Genomic DNA, 17740 nt, shown 5'->3' on the forward strand with positions numbered 1-17740 from the left:
ATCCTCACAATTGTTAAGCTTGAGCCTACTGCTGCTGCCACTGTACCAATCTATCTCATTGGGGGATCTTTCTCTTTTTTGCTGGCCCTCTACTTTACCTAACATGATGTCCTTCTCCAGAATTGGTCACTCCTGATAGCATGTCTGAATATGAGAAACAAAGTCTCACCAGCCAGCTTCTTAAGAGCACTCTGGCTGTACTTCTTCTAACATACATTTGTTTGTTCTTCTGGCAGTGCATGGTACTTTTAATATTCTTCTCCAAAACCATAAATAACTCAAATGCATCAAATCTTCTACAGTCTTCCTTATTGAAAGGAAGCTATTGAAAATATCATGGCTTGGGTTAGGCACACCTTAGTCCTCTTGAACACTTAAAGAAGTCTTTTGCAGCAGATTTGCCTAATGCAATATGTCATTTGATTTCTTGACTAGTTTCCATGAGTATTGATAGTGGATCCAAGCAAAATGAAGTTCTTGACAACTTAATTTTTTTCTCCATTTATTGTGATGGTATTTACTGGTACAGTGGTAAGGATTTCTGCTTTATCAATTGAGGTGCAACCCATACTGAAGGCTGTGAACTTTGATCTTCATCAATAAGCATTTTAAGTCTTCTTTGTTTTCAGCTTCCGCTGGGACTGCATAGACTGCTGCACAGTCTGTTCCTGGCCTTGTTTTGGGTGATGATATGGAGATTTTTCCACAGTCTCTTTCTACAAATGTGGGAATAAAGCTTTTGGGGACCTTCATTTGCTGATGTACTCAGAAGTACAAGAGAGAGCTGCAAGCATCCATAAATATTCAGAACATGGGATGCTCCAAGTATGAATCTAGGATAACTGGAATTTCTCAAAAATGAAATGGAATGAATAAACACAATATCCTAAGCATCAGTGAGCCAAAATAGATGGGTACTGGCCATTCTGAATCTGACAATTGTATGTTTTACAATGCTGGAAATGATCAAATGAAAAAGAGTGGAAAGTTCAGGATGAAGCGGAAGGAAATGTTTTAAGTCCACGAGAGCCAGTGGTTATGTTCAGTGGAGTCAGTTCTGACTCATAGCAACCCTGTATAGGGTTTCAGAGACTGTAAAGCTTTATGGAAGCAGAAAGCCTCATCTTTCTCCCATGGAGCGACTGGTAGATTCTAACTGCTGACCTTGCAGTTAGCAGCCTATTAGCTACTATGCTACTAGAGCTCCTACAGGAGCTGATTCATGTCCACTATTTTGATCATATGTTTTTTCTTAGGGCTTTGCAATCTCAGAAAAATGTAGATTACACCAGGAAAACAAATAAAACTAACTGACATTTACCCAATTCCAGCTCTTGAATACTCCATGTGTGCAGAGAAGAACTACCCCATAGGGCTTTTAAGGCTGTGGCCTTTTGAATGCAGATTTTCAAGTCTTTCTTCTGCGGTGTCACTGGGTGAATTTGAATCACCAACCTTGGGGTTAGTAGTCAGACACTGAATAATTTGTGCCACCCAGGACTCCATGATACATACAGAAATAGTTTAAATATATCCAATACATGTATTCTTAAAATGTCTTCTATAAACTAATTTCTGTATATTAAATCTATTTTTTTATTTTTTAAAAATGGAATGCATGTGTTCATATTCCCATTTATTTGTTTCCTTGGAATATATGTTAGATTTTAACAAAATATAAATACTTGCTTTTTCATTCTCTTTCAATTTCTCATCAAATCACTTCATCAATATTTCCAGATTTCATACTACATTTCAGGCAAATACCACATCTAGTGTGGTGTTCTAGGATAAAGTACTGGACCACAAGGTCAGTTTGAACCACAAGGTTGGTGGTTCAAACTCACCAGCTGCTCCTTGGAAACCCTATACAGGGTCACTATGAATCCAAACCAACTTGACAGCAATTAACAACAACAACTACATCTGCCAATGATATATTGATTTCCCCCCCCCATATATACGTATTTGAAGTAACCTCAGATGTGCAGAAAAGTTGCAATGAAAAGATTCATTTTCATTCTGAAGTCTTAAAGAATAAGTTGTTGACCTGGGTCTCCAACATTCCCGAAAAGTTTAGTCTCTATCTCTACATAAAAGATGTAAGGGAATGTCCTTGTTTTCACATAAAATCAGGAATTTAACATCGGAAATGACTACTGCCTAATTTCCAGGCTCCATTCAACTTTAACACCTGTCACAATGATGCTCTTTCAAACAAAAGGATCAGGTTCAGAATTGATGTTGCATGATTTATAATATATTTTCAGTCTCCTTCAGTCTGAAATAGTTCCCCAACCTTTGACTTCATGACCTTGCCAATTTTAACAGTTTCAGGTCAGTTACTTTCTAGAATAGCCCTCAGTCTGAATTTGTCTGTTGTATTTTGGAGTCCTGGTGTGGCATTGGAGGATAAACACTTACTGCTAACTGCTAAGTCGGCAGTTCAAACACATCAGTTGTCCTTGGAAAGCCTATACTGGGTCACTATGAGTTGGAACCAACTCAATGGCACTTAACAACACAACAACAGGTATTTTGTTGAGGAGGTACTTAGAAAGTATGTAAGTGCCTTGTTCTGAATCAAACCTTAAATTTGTTTCTTTATTTAAATCAGTAAAGTCAAGAGCTAAAGTGAATAGAAATACTTCTATCTGATGATACAGAGAAGGGATTATAATCATTGTAATGAAACAAGGTGTATGATTTGTTGAATGTAAAACTGATGATCTGCCCTGTAAACTTTCACTCAATTCACAATAAAAACTTAAAAAAAAAAAAAATCAGTAAAGTCTCAGGTTTCCCTATTGTATTAAATGGACTGTATTTCATCATTACCAATGTTTATCTTGATTCTAGGTCCCTGGGTGGCACAAATGATTTGTGCTAAACTATTTGGAATGCTAGTGTGGCAATGTAGCATAAGCACTGGACTGACTGCTAACTGAAAAGTTGGCAGTTCAAACCACCAGCCTCTCCTTGGAAACCCTATACAGGGTTGCTATGAATTGGAACCAACTCAATGACACTTAACAACTAAAGCAACTAACCTACGGGAATCAGCTCTATTATACACAACAGTAACGAACCTCCTGAAGATTGGTGTTCTCCCATGAAACCACCCCCACCCTGCCCCTTCCAGTAGAGTGGTGGTTATGTGCCGTGGAGTCTGTTCCGACTCTAGCGACCCTGTACAGGGTTTCCGAGGCTGTAAATCTTTACGGGAGCAGAAAGACTCATCTTTCTCCTGCGGTAGTTTTGAACTGCTGACCTTGAAGTTCGCTACGCTACCAGGGTTCCTTCCAGTAGAAAGGCCTGGTAATATTCGTTTGTAAATACTACACTCCAGAAATGCCTATGGAGGGGGCCCGGGGTGGAGAGTAGTGAGCGTCGGGTTGCGGGAATGGGTGAATTTAGGGTCCATCGAGTACATTTCTTTAATTATGTCCCATCAGGGATCCGTTGTGTGGCTTACAATAACCAGTCAAACAAATTGGCTGTTTCACGAACAGATGGCACTGTGGAAATTTATAACTTGTCAGCAAACTACTTTCAGGAGTTTTTCCCAGGTCATGAGTTTCGGACTACAGAAGCTCTGTGCTGTGCAAAAGGACAGCGACTCTTCAGTGGTGGACTCAATGGAGAAATTATGACCTCCAGGAGTTGAACAAGTATTCAATGGATGCCTTCGGAGGACCCATTTGGGTCCAGCCCCAGTGGCTCTCAACTTTTGATTGGCTGTGAGGACGGATCTGTGAAACTATTTCAAATCACCTCAGACAGAAGCCAGTTTGAAAGAAATTTTTATCTGCAGAAAAGTAGTCGGAAAAGTCTCAGCTGGCATCTCTCGTACCCACATTGCAGCTGGCTCCGTCGATCACATTAGTGTGTTTGATGTCAAATCAGGGAGTGCTACTGATAAGATGATTGTGAACAGGCGATACATGGGTGTATCTAAACGGAAGTGCATCATATGCGGTTTGGCTTTCTTGTCTGATGGCACTGTCATAAGCATGGACTCTGTGGGGAAGGTGCAGTTCTGGGACTCAGACACTCATCAAGAGCCATCTCATTGCAAATTCTGATGTGCAGTCCATTGCCGTATCTGATCAAGAGGACTATTTCGTGGTAGGCACAGCCGAGGGGACCGTATTCCATTTTCAGCTTGTCTCTGTGACTTCCAACAGCAAAGACAAAACAGTGGGTTCGGACAAAGCCTTTCCAGTATCATACTCATGACGTGCGTGCCGTAGCCCACAACCCAACGGCGCTCCTCTCTGGAGGCACAGATATTCACTTAGTTATTCGTCCTCTCATGGAGAAGGTGCAAGTAAAGAATTATGACGCTGCGCTAGGAAAAATCACCTTCCCTCATCGCTGTCTCATTTCCTGTTCAAAGAAGAAGCAGCTCCTCCTCTTCTAGTTTGCTCATCATCTGGAACTTTGGAGACTGGGAGCCACAGGTGCAACAGGAAAGAATGGAGATATCCTTCCACTCTTTAAAAATGCAGATCATCTACTACAACTCAAGACAAAGGGTCCTGACAATATCATTTGCTGCTGTATCTCCCCATGTTGGAAGTTGGATAGCCTCTTCTACAGCCTCTAGGTTTTTGCTTTACCGGTTGATTTATGAACATAACCACATAAGCCTCTAAAGCGTTCCTTCATGCCCTTGAGATTTTGTTTCCTGAAGACTCCACCAGGCTCTTTGTGGCATCACCTCAAGGGTCTCTCTATATCATCCAGCTGTCAGAAGGACGTTTTAAACACCTGCATACTTTCCAGCCCTAGTCAGGGACTGTGGAAGCCATGTGTCTGTTGGCAGTCAGTCCTGATGGTAATTGGCTGGCTGCTGCATCAGATACCAGTGCTGAGGTCCACATCTACAGCCTGAAACAATTAAAGCCTCACTGCATAGTGCCTGCTTACAACTTCCCTGCGACTGTCCTTGCCATCACTCCCAACACCAACAAGCTTGTTATTGCTCATTCTGATCAACAGGTATTTGAGTACAGCATCCGAGACAAACAGTATACAGAGTGGAGCCAGATGAAACCAGGGATTTCATCACCTTTGGCTCCAAAGAGATACTCCCATCACACACATCAGTTTTCATCCCAAGAGACCAATGCATATCCTTCTCCATGATGCCTATATGTTCTGCATCATTGACAAGTCATTGCCTCTTCCTAATGACACAACCTTACTCTACAATCCAGCTTCTCTCACGAATGAATCATATATCAGGTGGCATGCAGCCCACGTTTTAAAAATTTCTAAGAAATATAAGCCTCTCCTTTTCATGGAACTTTTGGATGAAAGAACACTGGTGGCAGTAGAACACACCCTGGGTGACATCATCACTCAACTCCCACCACCCATCAAAAAGAAGAAATTTGGGACTTAAAACTGGACACTGTCTGTGCCCTTCCTTGTACCATTTGCCCTGTTTCTTTTCACAAATCATGGTAATAAAAAAAGGTATTCTTTAAAAAAAAAAAAAAAAAAAGAAGAAGAAGAAGAAAAGCCTATGGAGCAGTTCTACTCTATAATTCTGGGACACTGAATTACAATTAAATCTATGGCAATGGGGCTGGTTTGGGGTTTGGGTACTAATTCCAGACTGGGTCAATAGAAGCCTATTTAATTTGTGTACTGTTGACATGTGCATTCTTTGCACATTTACTTGTTTCCTGGCACAAGAGGATGCTCCAGGTTGAACGTATACTTTCTCTGCCCCAGTCCTAGAAGCACCCATTTTTCAAAATATCCTAGGTTTCTTTTAGTGGAGATTGGTATTTTTAGAAGTTAGGATGCCAATAGCTCTATACTATTGGGTAAGTTGCTACTCCAATGCTTGTATGTAAATGTATACATGTATATACATGTACCACCACTTATCTGCCAGTTTGTTGTACATGTGGACCTCACCAGATGGAATACAAAGGAACCAAATTGACTACATCTGTGGAAAGAAATGATGGAGAAGCTCAATATGGCGCTGCAGGATAATGCACTGGACCGTAAGGTCAGTTTGAATCACAAGGTCAGCGGTTCAAACCCACCAACTATTCCCCAGAAACCTTATACAGGGTCTCTATGGGTCAGAGCCCATTCAATGGCAATGAATAACAACAAAAACAACAAAACAAAGTCAGAGGCTTACTGTGGAAAAGACCATCATCAATTGCTCATATGCAACTTCATGCTGAAGCTGAAGAAAATGAAAACAAGTCCAAAGATCCAAAATATGCCCCTGAGCATATCCCATCTAAATTTAGATCCAAAATATGTCTCTGAGCATATCCCATCTAAATTTAGAGACTATCTGAAGAACATATTGCATGCATTAGACACTAATAACTGAAAACCGAAAGAGTTGTGAGATGGTATCAAAACTATAAGGAAACAATCTACAAAAATGATCCAAAGAAATAATACATAAAAGATTAAGACATCCCCAAGGATTTCAGATATCGGAATTACTAGGTGAAGAACATAAAACAACTTTGTATTAATACTAAAAAATTAAAATTAAAAATCAGAATAAGAAATGAGCAAGTAACAAGAAACTGTCAAAAATTACCATTTTCCCCTCAAAAAGAATAAAACGTAACTTGTGATAAATGAAAATCCATTAGATTATCAACCCTTGGAAATATAAACGTAGTACCTTATAGTCGTTAGATAAATTGATTTTTTTTTTCTTAAAGAAAGTACCAAATTTATAGACAATCCCCAAGCCTTTTAACTGTATTGTTGCTTCAGTTCTTGTTGGGTGCTAGAGAGTCTAATCTACCTCATAGCATCCCATGTGACAAAGAAGAACTACCCTATAGGGTTTCCTTGACTGTGATTTTTACCAGAGTAGATCACCAGGTCTTTACTCCCACAGAGCTGCCAGTGATTTTGAACTCCCAGCCTTTCAGTTAGCAGCTAAACACTTCACCATTACACCAGCAGGGGTCCTTTAACTGTATTAAGGAAATTGGTATTAGGATCCCATATGATATCATATCATATGCATGCAAAAGCTGGATAATAAAAAAGAAAGACCTAAAAAGAATGGACACATTTGAATTATGGTGTTAGGGAAGAATATTGAATATACCATGGACTGCCAGAAGAACCAACAAATTTGACCTAGAGGAAGTACAGCCAGAATACTCTTTAGAAGTAAGGATGGCAAGACTTCATCTCACATACTTTGACCATGTCATCAGGTGGGAACAATCCCTAGAGAAGGGCATCATGCTTAGTAAAGAAGAAGATTACCACAAAAGATGAAGACCCGTAACTAAATGAATTGACACAGTACCTATAGCAATGGGCTCAACCACAACAAAGATGTTGAGAATGGTACCAGGCCATGTTTTGGTACCAGGCCATGTTTTGTTCTGTTATACATAGGGTCACTATGAGTCCAAGCTAACTTGAAGGCACCGAACAACAACAATTCAATGTGTTTGTCAAAATAGGTTGTCAAAAATTCTAAGACCCAAGTGACCTTCCTCATACATTGCCATCCTTAAGTGCCTATCATTCTCCTTGGGAATGAAATGAAGCTTCTATGCAGACATTCAACTAAACTGTTCCTAAAGGAGCCGAGCTGGCCTCCAACTCTAATGAGTACAGACAACTTCAAAGATAGAGAAGCCTCTGATGTATTAACTGGACCCCCCTCCCTTCAGGAAAAGTGGTAGGACGGAAAAAGTTTCCTTCTAGTGCCTTAGAGACAGTAGTCTGATTTTATGGATTGCAATATAAAAGGGAGTCATCATTTTCCCTCTACACATCTGTCTTTCTCCTTATATTTATGTCTCTCTTTCTAACAGTTTCCCCTTTGTGCTTCCCAGCAGGTATAAGCTTCTAAGAGGACATGATTTTAAGATGTTATGATACTACATGCACCCATTCTTTGTTTTATTGGACAGCAGAAGGGGATCTATCAGGCTTTAAGTGGACATCATAGTGAAAGAAATCCAAATGCTTTTGACTGTGTAGGTAGCTGAGAAAGCAAGACGGTGAGTGGTGAGTGGTGAGAAATATATATGCAGCTGGGTGTTTGATCAGTGAAAAGGAAGGAAAAGAGCTTCTACAACTTTCATTGTAGTCAATTATTTAAGGAAGATAATTCAAGGCTTTTTGAGGAATGAGTCTCCTGAGATGATGCACAAGATAAAATGCCTCTTTCCTTTTACATTGGGATGTTTTGATGGTGCAAAGCCACAGCTAATGGTGATAACTTAATGTAGGAGTTATTTGGGGGTAAGTAGATTTTAAGGAAAACCCTTCTCCTTTGATATTTCCCCCCTCTGCTCAGCCATGTCAGGACCCCTGATTTTCTGTTTTAGGTATGAAATATGGAATGATTTGAAGTGTTTAACTTCAACTTTCCTTCCTTCAGTTTTGAAATTGAAGTTATTTGACTCTTAGAAAAACCATCTATTATAAAAAAAGGGATTATATTTTAAGTGAGGACTGTAATGGAGAGAGGGGGTAATGGATGGCTAGAATTAGGAAGGGAAGACTGATGGAGATTTAGATTAAAAATGAAATATACATGACATAAAAGTGATGCATTTCTAGATCCTACACTTTATATTTGAAGATGGCTTTTAGTGTTCTGGCCACTTTTGTAATTGCTGAAAAGAATATATCCATTTGGAGCTTTAAAAGGATCAGCAGTCTTTTCAAATTTATTTTTTTCCAAACCAAGTTAATGTTCATTTTATCTCTCTTGGATTGCGTTAGATGACTCTACTTACAAGGTATATACTTGGGGATCTTAGACTTTATTTTGTGTTGATGTAGGCTACAATATTTATCTGGTCAGTTTCCTTGAGTAAAATATTTGCTTACAGTGAGTAGTCACATGCCAGTTGCCATCAAAGCAATTCAGACTCATGACCACCCCATGTGTATAGAGTACAACTATGCTCCATAGGATTTTCTTGGCTGTGATCTTTCCAAAGATTGCCAAGTCTTTCTTATAAGGCACCTTAGGGTGGGTTCAAACTGCCAACCTTTGAGTTATAGCGAAGTGCTTAATCATTTGTGCCATCCAGGCACTCCAACCACATACTGTATTCAATATAGTTATATATGGTCATGAGCCTGGGGCAGGGGCAGGGAAGTGGGCTGGAGGGTAGGGAACAGGGAGTTGAATCTTTGTGCCTGCCTCCATGAATAGGATAAAATAGAAGTGACCTATTTGACTTATGAGGATAGGTCATAAAAGGAGATATGGCTTCTACCAGGTTCTTTTTTTCCATGGGACACAAGTCTTTGGAAACTTGAATTGACATGTAAGAAATCTAGCTACCATGAAGTGTCCATACTGGAGAGACCTTTAGGAGAGTAGAAATATAGAAACAAGCGAAAGGCAACCTTATCTGTTCTAGTCTTCAGCCGTTTGATTCTTTCAAGCTCAGGCACCAGGCATATTCAGGTGAATCTAATCCCTAACCTTTGTTTCATCCCAACTGATACTTCACTGAGCAAGACTCATTAACAACTTGCAATATGCAGATGATACAGCCTTGCTTGCTGAAAGAGAAGAGGACTTCGGTATGGATTACATCTCAATGTAAAGAAAACAAAAATCCTTACCACTGGACCAATAAACAACATTCTTATCAATGGAGAAAAGATTGACGTTGTCAAGGACTTCATTCTTCTTGGATCAACTATACGTATTGCATTGGGCAAATCTGCTGCACAAGATCTTTTTAAAGTGTTGAAGAGCAAAGATGTCAGCTTGAGGACTAAGGTGTGTCTGACCCAAGCCATGGTATTTTCAATAACCTCATAGCATGCCAAAGCTGGACAGTGAATAAGGAAGACTATAGAAGAATTCATGCTTTTGAGTTATGGTGTTGGAGAAGAATATTGAAAGTGCCGTGGGCTGCCAAAAGAACAAACAGATCCGTGCTGGAAGAAGTGCAGCCAGAGTGCTCCTTGGAGGTCAGGATGGCCAAATTTCATCTCTCATACTTTGGACATATTGTCAGGAGGGACCAGTCGCTGGAGAAGGATATCATGTTTGTTAGGGTGGAGGGTCAGAGAAAAAGAGGAAGACCTCCAACGAGATGGATTGGCCAGGTGGCAGCATTGATGGACTCAAGCATGGCAACAATAGTGAGGTTGGCTCAGGATCAGGCAGTGTTTCGTTCTACTGTGCATAGGGTCGCTATGAGTTGGTACCGACTCGATGGCACCTAACAACAACAACAGCAGCAATTAAAGTTTCTAAACAGTTCAGATTAGCATCACCCAAGCTGTTTGATCTATGAACATTTTAAAGTACTCTTCTAACTCTGAGCAATGCTGATTTGTCAACACTGAGCCCTGGTGTAGCACTGTAGGATAAGCACTGAACTGCTAAGTCAAAGATCAGCAGTTCAAACTCATCAGCTAAACTAGGAAACCCTATACAGGGTTGCTGCGAGTTGGAACTGACTAGACAGCACCCAACAACAACAGTCCCTATTGAATTTCTTTTTTAATTGAAAACTTATCTCATACATCAATATTTTAAATTGTCAAATATTACTGAAGACAAATATTTTCAAGATTACTTTAAGTAGCAGTATCAGAAGTGATTATTTTGTGGAGATCACAACCAGATTTTTATTATATGCAAATAGGCATCCATGGCTTGAACTAATATTTCTAGTGACACTTCATTTTTCATAGTTTGGACATGTTATCAGGAGGGACCAGTCCCTAAAGAAGGACATCCTGCTTGGTGAAGTGGAGGGTCAATGATAAGGAGGACGACCCTTAATGAAATGGATTGACCCAGTGGCTATGATAATAGCCTCAAACATAATAACAATTGTGAGGATGGCACAGGACCAGGCAGTGTTTCATTCTGTTGTCCATAGGATTACTATGAGTCGGAACCAACTCAATGGCACATGACAACAACCACCAAATGCAAACTCAAACATGTGCTGTTTCAAATAATTTAGCCCTAACTGGAAAATATGTATTCTGGAAACCTGTCGGAGGACACAGAAATGGGGTCAAGGTAATGAGAAGACATTGATGTTGGAGTTGACTTTGAAGCATATTAATGATCTTTTTATGTATGAAATCTAAATAGATGAAAACATTTTAAATTACATTATTTATAGATGAGTTAAAATATATGTAGTGAAATGAATGAAATAGATGCAAATAGGTATATGACCTTTCCTTTTATATTCCTTCAAGGTTCTATATTTAAATTGACCCAAATATTTATATATGTATGCATGCATGTGTGTATATGTTTCTCACTGGGATAATGGAGCATTGACGTGTTTGAGCTTCAACACTATTCTTCAATATTCTTCACTGAACTCCTTTATTCCTTTTCCTGGCCTTTCTGCAAGAATCACTGAGTTTTACCATCTATCTATCTATCCATCTATCATTTACTTATCTATCTATTATATAAAAGGATAAATCAAAAGATTTTTCTACAAAATCAGAGAAACATTAAACAAAAATTATAAAATATGAAGCTATTGTTTCTCAATGTAACTTTCATCTAGGTTTATACACTTCTGAAGGTGGTATTTCTACCTCTCTAACCCTTCTCATTTGAATTATGATGCATTTGAATAACAGTATTGGTGACGAATAGTGAAAGTACCAGGGACTGCCAAAAGAACAAACAAATCTGTTTGGGAAGAAGTACAACCAAAATGTTCCTTAGTAGCAAGAATGGCAAGACTTCATCTCTTGTACTTTAGACATGCTGTAAGCAGGAAACAATCCCTGGAAAGGAAGATCAAGCTTGGTGAAGTCGAGGGTCAGTGAAAAAGGAGGAAGTTCAAGGAGATGGATTAACACAGTGAGTGGCTGCAACAATGGGCTCAAACATAACAATTCTGAGGATGGTGCAGGACCAGGCAGTATTTCATTCTGTGAATGGGAACTGACTGGAGGGCACCTAGCAAAAGCAACCCTTCCCAAAAGAATTCTATGCTCTTTGATTTATACCACATGCAAACGGCAGTTTTGAAATCCTCGAAGGACTCAAATGTTGTTCCTTGTAAATATTCTTAGAATTTGGGGAACAAAAAGAAATCTGAAGGGTAAGATCAGGGTCAGATGGGGTAAGGTTTTCCAACAAAATTCTCTTAAGGCAGCCCTTGCAACTCTCAAGTAATAAGCAGATGCATTGCCATGATGGATAAAATATTTCCTTGACACAATTTTCTTTGCCTTTTTCTCACCAGTACAGTTCTTGGTTTTCTGAAAAAAATTCTTAATAATAAGCCCCTATGATTGTTCTGTGCCCTTCAAGAAAATCTACCAAGATTACTCTTTTAATAACTTCCAGAAAGATGGCGAAGTAGGCAGAGATGCTACACAGACCTTCTACACAGACCTCTGTGTGGCATCTCTGCCTAGTTCGCCATCTTTCTACACATCCTTCTACACGAGGATACAAGAGACCAAATGAAACAGACACAGACGCTGATCCTGGAAATCTGAACTTCAAAGGAATGGCTAGAGAAGAATGGAGTGCCTACTGGGAGAAGAAGATGAACAGGAACAATGAAGTAAGAAGATGAACTGGTGAATAGACTGTCGACTGGAAGTGGCTCAGCCATCTTAAACTTTAATAAGCAGCTTTACAGACATATAAATGGTGACCTGGCAATATAGAGTCACTCAGGTGATGGAAACTGTGCAATTCCTTTTTGTTCTCCACATTTCTCTGGAGATTAGAGGAGTGGGCAGGTCCTCATTTGCCCCCAGCACAGATTCTTCTCTCTTAGAGTTCAGTTGAGAGTCACACTATTATGATGTGGGTGCCAACTGCACCGCCTTGGCACTTGGATTCAAGTGGACTCTGCTCTAGACTTACACAACATGCAGAGCCTCCAAGCCAGAATTAGACAGGCAGGAAACCTCATAATCAGCCACCCAACCCTCAAGTGCCCTCTGGTTTTGACAAACCCTGAAACCAGCAATGTTAAGGGCCTCTATGAACAACAACTAGTCCTATAGGAGCTCTATGTAGGGATGGAAACTCAGAAGTCATGTCCCTCCCTCATCCACCTTGTGATCTGCTTAGAAGGCAGGAGGCCCCAGAGTTTTCTCCTTTCTGGGTCCAACAACTGCACTGGTTTTTTTCCCCCTTTCGTTGTTTCATTGTTTTTATTTGTTTATTCTTTCTTCTCCTTCTTCCTTTCTTTCCTTTCTCTTCATTTTTATCCTTTCTATCTCTGCTTTCATTTTTGGTTCTTTTCTATTTCTCATTTCCACTCGCTTCTTTTTTTCTTCTTGATTTTTTTTTTTCCTTTACTACTCTCTAGTAAGTTTCTCTTTTATCTTCCCTCTTTCTGTTTATTCTATTTCTTTTCTTTTCTATCTTATTTGTTTTCTTGTACGGCTATATTTTCCTGTGTTTTGTTTTTCTTTTTAGTCATTATATTCCTTTTTTCCTTTTTGTTGCCTATTTTTTTGTTTCTTTTTTCTGTTTCTTCTGTTTGTTTTCTTGTGTGTGTGTGTGTGTGTTTTCTCCTCTTGCCCCACATGATGGGAGAGAGAAACTGCACCCATACACAGAAGTCACAACTGTGTCCTCTACAGTTCCAACCCCTGGGCAAGAACCAATACCAGTTCCTATACAACCTGATCAACAATACACAGCATCCAACACCAGTCAAACCCACCCTAAACTTTGCTGTGTGAACAATGAATGGAGAATTGTGCACATACTTCACTCTCTAATCACATCCACAAGAAAGAGTTGTTAAGAGCCTAAGAATATAACAACATACAATTATCAATTAAATATAAATACAATGACACCACAAAATCTCAGAGACAAGAGATAGCATTAGTTCATATGAAGAAAAAATACAGAGTACCTCAAACAAGTGACTAAGAAGCAAAGCCCAAAACTAATTCTGAGGAATAAAAGGTAATATAACTACCTGTGAAGGAATTCAAAAGAATGATATTTAGGTACATTCAATGGATTGACAGAAAGGTCAAGAAAAGCAAGGAGAACACAGGGGGAAGACTTTAGAAGAATTCTGGAAAACACTACAAGAACAAACAGACAAAATAAATGCAAATATTAAAACAAAACCTGCAAATGGAAGTCCAGAAGGTTAAAGCTAAGATTCCAGAAATGGACAATACATTGAAAGGGCAAAGAAGTAGACTCAAATCAATGGAAACCCAAATTAGTGAGCTTGAAAATAAAGCTCTAAATATTAGTAAGCTAGAATAACAATCAGAAAAAAAGAATGAAAAAATTGGAAGGAAGCCTGAGATTTATGTGGGACACCAAGAATCGGAACTAATTATGGGTGATCAGAATTCAAAACAGGAAGAAACGGTAAAAAGCACCACAAAGAAAACTGTTGAAGCACTGTTGGAAGAAAACTTACCTAATGTCATGAAAGACAACAAGACAAGCATTCACGAAGCTGAATGAATGAACCCCAAACAGAATAGACCCCAAAAGGAAATCACCAAGACATAGCATAATCAAACTTCCCACAACCAAAGACAAGGAAAGAATTCTGAGAACAGCTCAAGTAAAAGGAAAAAGTTACCTACAAAGGAAAACCAATAAGACTAAGTTTTGATTTCTCAGCAGAAACCATACAGGCACCATTGGAATGGAATTACATATACAAATCTCAGAAAGAAAAAATCCTGCCAACCAAGACTTATATGGACTTCCAGTTGGCTGCGGCAGAGCAGACTCAGGTAGGCTATGTTGGGGAGGGCCTGAAAACCCAGGGACGTGGCTCTCACAAAACTACATCAGCACTCTGGATCTACCATAAAGGTCTGGGCATCAGTTTCCTAACACTGCAAGCAGAAAAATCACAGCATAGAGGAAAACATTGCATTTTAGAAATTGGCACGGGACTCCCTCTGTGACCATCATGCCCGGGAGGAAGTCTGAGGGCAGGACTACAGACAGACCAACACAGGGAACTGGCACTAAAAGCAAGGAAGCGACATTTGGACATTTGAGAAAGGAGGTATAGAGGCACCTTACAAGTTATTTTTCCTCCTTTTCCCTGTCATGCCCTCTTTGCCCAGCCAGGACACCTTCATACAGGAGGGTGCGCATCCCCCCAAAAAAGTCAGCATTGAGACCACAGCTTTCCCACAGCATAGAGATAAAGAGCCCCATTGGTCCAAGGGCAAAGCCTTTGACTTCTGCCTATGGGTCCCAGCCTTAAAGTTAACTTGTGCAGGACAATTAACCCCTGCCTACCCAGAAAAAAAAAAAAAAAAAGCAGGTTTGGTCTGACAGACAAAATATATGAACAATCTGTAAAACCTCAACATAAAAATATGCAACTATTGCAATAATTATGCTGTGCACACACAGATACTTAACTGACCTTCAGAGACAAAAATAGTAAACAATCTTTCTTCCACTAACTTCTCAATGTCTATCTGCACATCTCTATGGTGATGACTAGGGGAGGGGCCTGAGTGAGTGGACACCCACTACTGGAGACTTCTACAGTACACACAAACAATTTTATTTTTGTTTCAAAGTGGAGGTTCTTGTCTGTGCTTTTCGATTGCTTCTACTTTTGGACCTTTTGACAACACATTTTTCCTGGAGCTGGGAGCTTTTCATCCCTACGTTACCCAATAAGAGATAGCAATCGTTGCCATGTAGCCAAGCTACAAGCATATCCCATAATATTCCACCATTGAGACAAGAGCCAATAACAGCTGATAAACATTACATGTGAAAAAGGAAGCCTATCTCCTGATCATATCCACCAGAAGACACACAGTAGCTTAATAATACAACAACAATCATCCACTTAAGCATTGAAAAACCACATAACTATTGGAAATGATGAACAAAAAACAACAAAAGATCAAAACATGTCCAAAAACAAAAGAGAGTACCTGAGACAAATGAGCTGGAGACAGACAAGGGATTTCTAGTAGAGGAAGAGCACGTTTGGGATATGCCTTAGAAAGAATTCAGAAGAATGATACGGAAACAAATTCAAATGTCTGAAAAAGGGTGGAGGAAACAAGGAAAAAGTCAGGAAAGTACTACAAAGGCAATCAAATAAAATTGATACAACATTGGAAACAATTCAATACCTGCAAAAAGAGGTCCAGATGTTTAATAATAAAATATCAGAAATGGAAAATATCAGAAATGGGCAATACACTGAAAGGGGAAAGGAGCAGAATAGAAGAGATGGAAGCCAGAACTAACGAGCTGGAAGACAAATTTCTCAATACTGCTAAGATATAAGAGCAAGCAGAGAAAAGGACAAAAAAATCTGAAGAGAGTCTAAGATTCATGCTGGATAACATGAAGAGGAACAACTTAAGAATTACTGGCATTCCAGAACAGGAAGAATCATAGAAGTCCACAGAGGAGATAGTTGAAGAGCTTCTGTAAGAAAATTTCCCTAACATCTTGAAAGACAAGAAGATAAACATTCAAGAAGCCGAACGTATCCCAGGATAGACCCCACAAGAAAGTCACCAAGACATATATTAATCAACCTTTCCAAAATCAAAGATGAGGAGAGAATACTAAAAGCGGCCAGAGAGAAGAGAAGTGTCACTTATAAAGGCAAGCAAATCAGATTAAGCTCTGACTATTCAGAACAAACCATGCAGGCAAGAAGTCAATGGGGAGACATATACAAAACCCTCCAAGAAAAAAACTGCCAACCAAGAATCATCTATCCAGCAAAACTATCAATCAAATATGATGGTGCAATCAAAACATTCCAGGATAAACAAAATCTGAGAGATTTTATCAAAACCAACCCAGCACTTCAAAACATCCTAAAGGGAGTTTTGTGGACTGAAAACCAACAAGAACAGACAACAAACAGTTATTGGCAGGCGTGGCAGCACCGCCTGGAACTCACTCAACAGACAGCAGAGTCCAGAACAGAACAAAACTACAACAACAAATTCAAAGGATCTGGGAGGTCAACCGAAGATCAAAATTATATCAATGCCAAAGAAGGGATAAATGTAGCAACAGAGATCCAGGTGGTGAGGCTGTCAGGTAGATTACAGGATGCAATAGATTCTCTTAAATGGAGAGAAAAGTTAGTAGACTATAAGGTAACTCCAAAGAAAGTTAATACTTCACAACTTACCATGAAAATGAACTTCCAAGCAGAACAAGCAAACATGAAAACTAAGAAGACACCAACAAGAAATAGCACAAAACACACAAACCCAGCACAAGAAGGCAAGCAAAACAAAGGAACAAACAGCACTACCAAAAATTAATATAATGGTAGCAATTAATTCATACCTATCAATAATTACATTGAATGTCAATGGATTGAATGCACCAGTGAAGAGACAGAGAGTGGCAGAATGGATAAGAAAACAAGACCCTTCAGTATGCTGCTTGCAAGAGACAGACCTTAAACATAAAGACAAAAACAGACTAAAAATCAAAGGATGGAAATAAATATACCAAGCTAACTGCAACAATAAACAAGCATGAGTGGCAATACTAATCCCTGATAAAGTAAAGTTTAAGACAAAAACCACCATAAGAGACAAAGAAGAACACTATATCATAATCAAAGGGTCAATTGAGCAAGATGATATAACCATAATAAATATCTATGCTCCCAATGAAAAAGCACAAGATACATGAAACAAACCTTACTAGAACTGAAGAAAGAAATAAAAAAATCTACAATTATAGTGGGAGATTTTAATACACCACTTTCAAAAACGGACA

General features: G+C 39.2%; 1 pseudogene; it reads left to right on the forward strand.

Annotated features, from left to right (window-relative positions):
• The first annotated feature begins 3403 nt into the window (after positions 1–3403).
• LOC102811959 lies at positions 3404–5410 on the forward strand (annotated as a pseudogene).
• Positions 5411–17740: the final 12330 nt, after the last annotated feature.

This window comes from Chrysochloris asiatica, unplaced genomic scaffold, assembly GCF_000296735.1.
Source record: "Chrysochloris asiatica unplaced genomic scaffold, ChrAsi1.0 scaffold00018, whole genome shotgun sequence".
NCBI classification, from domain to species: domain Eukaryota; kingdom Metazoa; phylum Chordata; class Mammalia; order Afrosoricida; family Chrysochloridae; genus Chrysochloris; species Chrysochloris asiatica.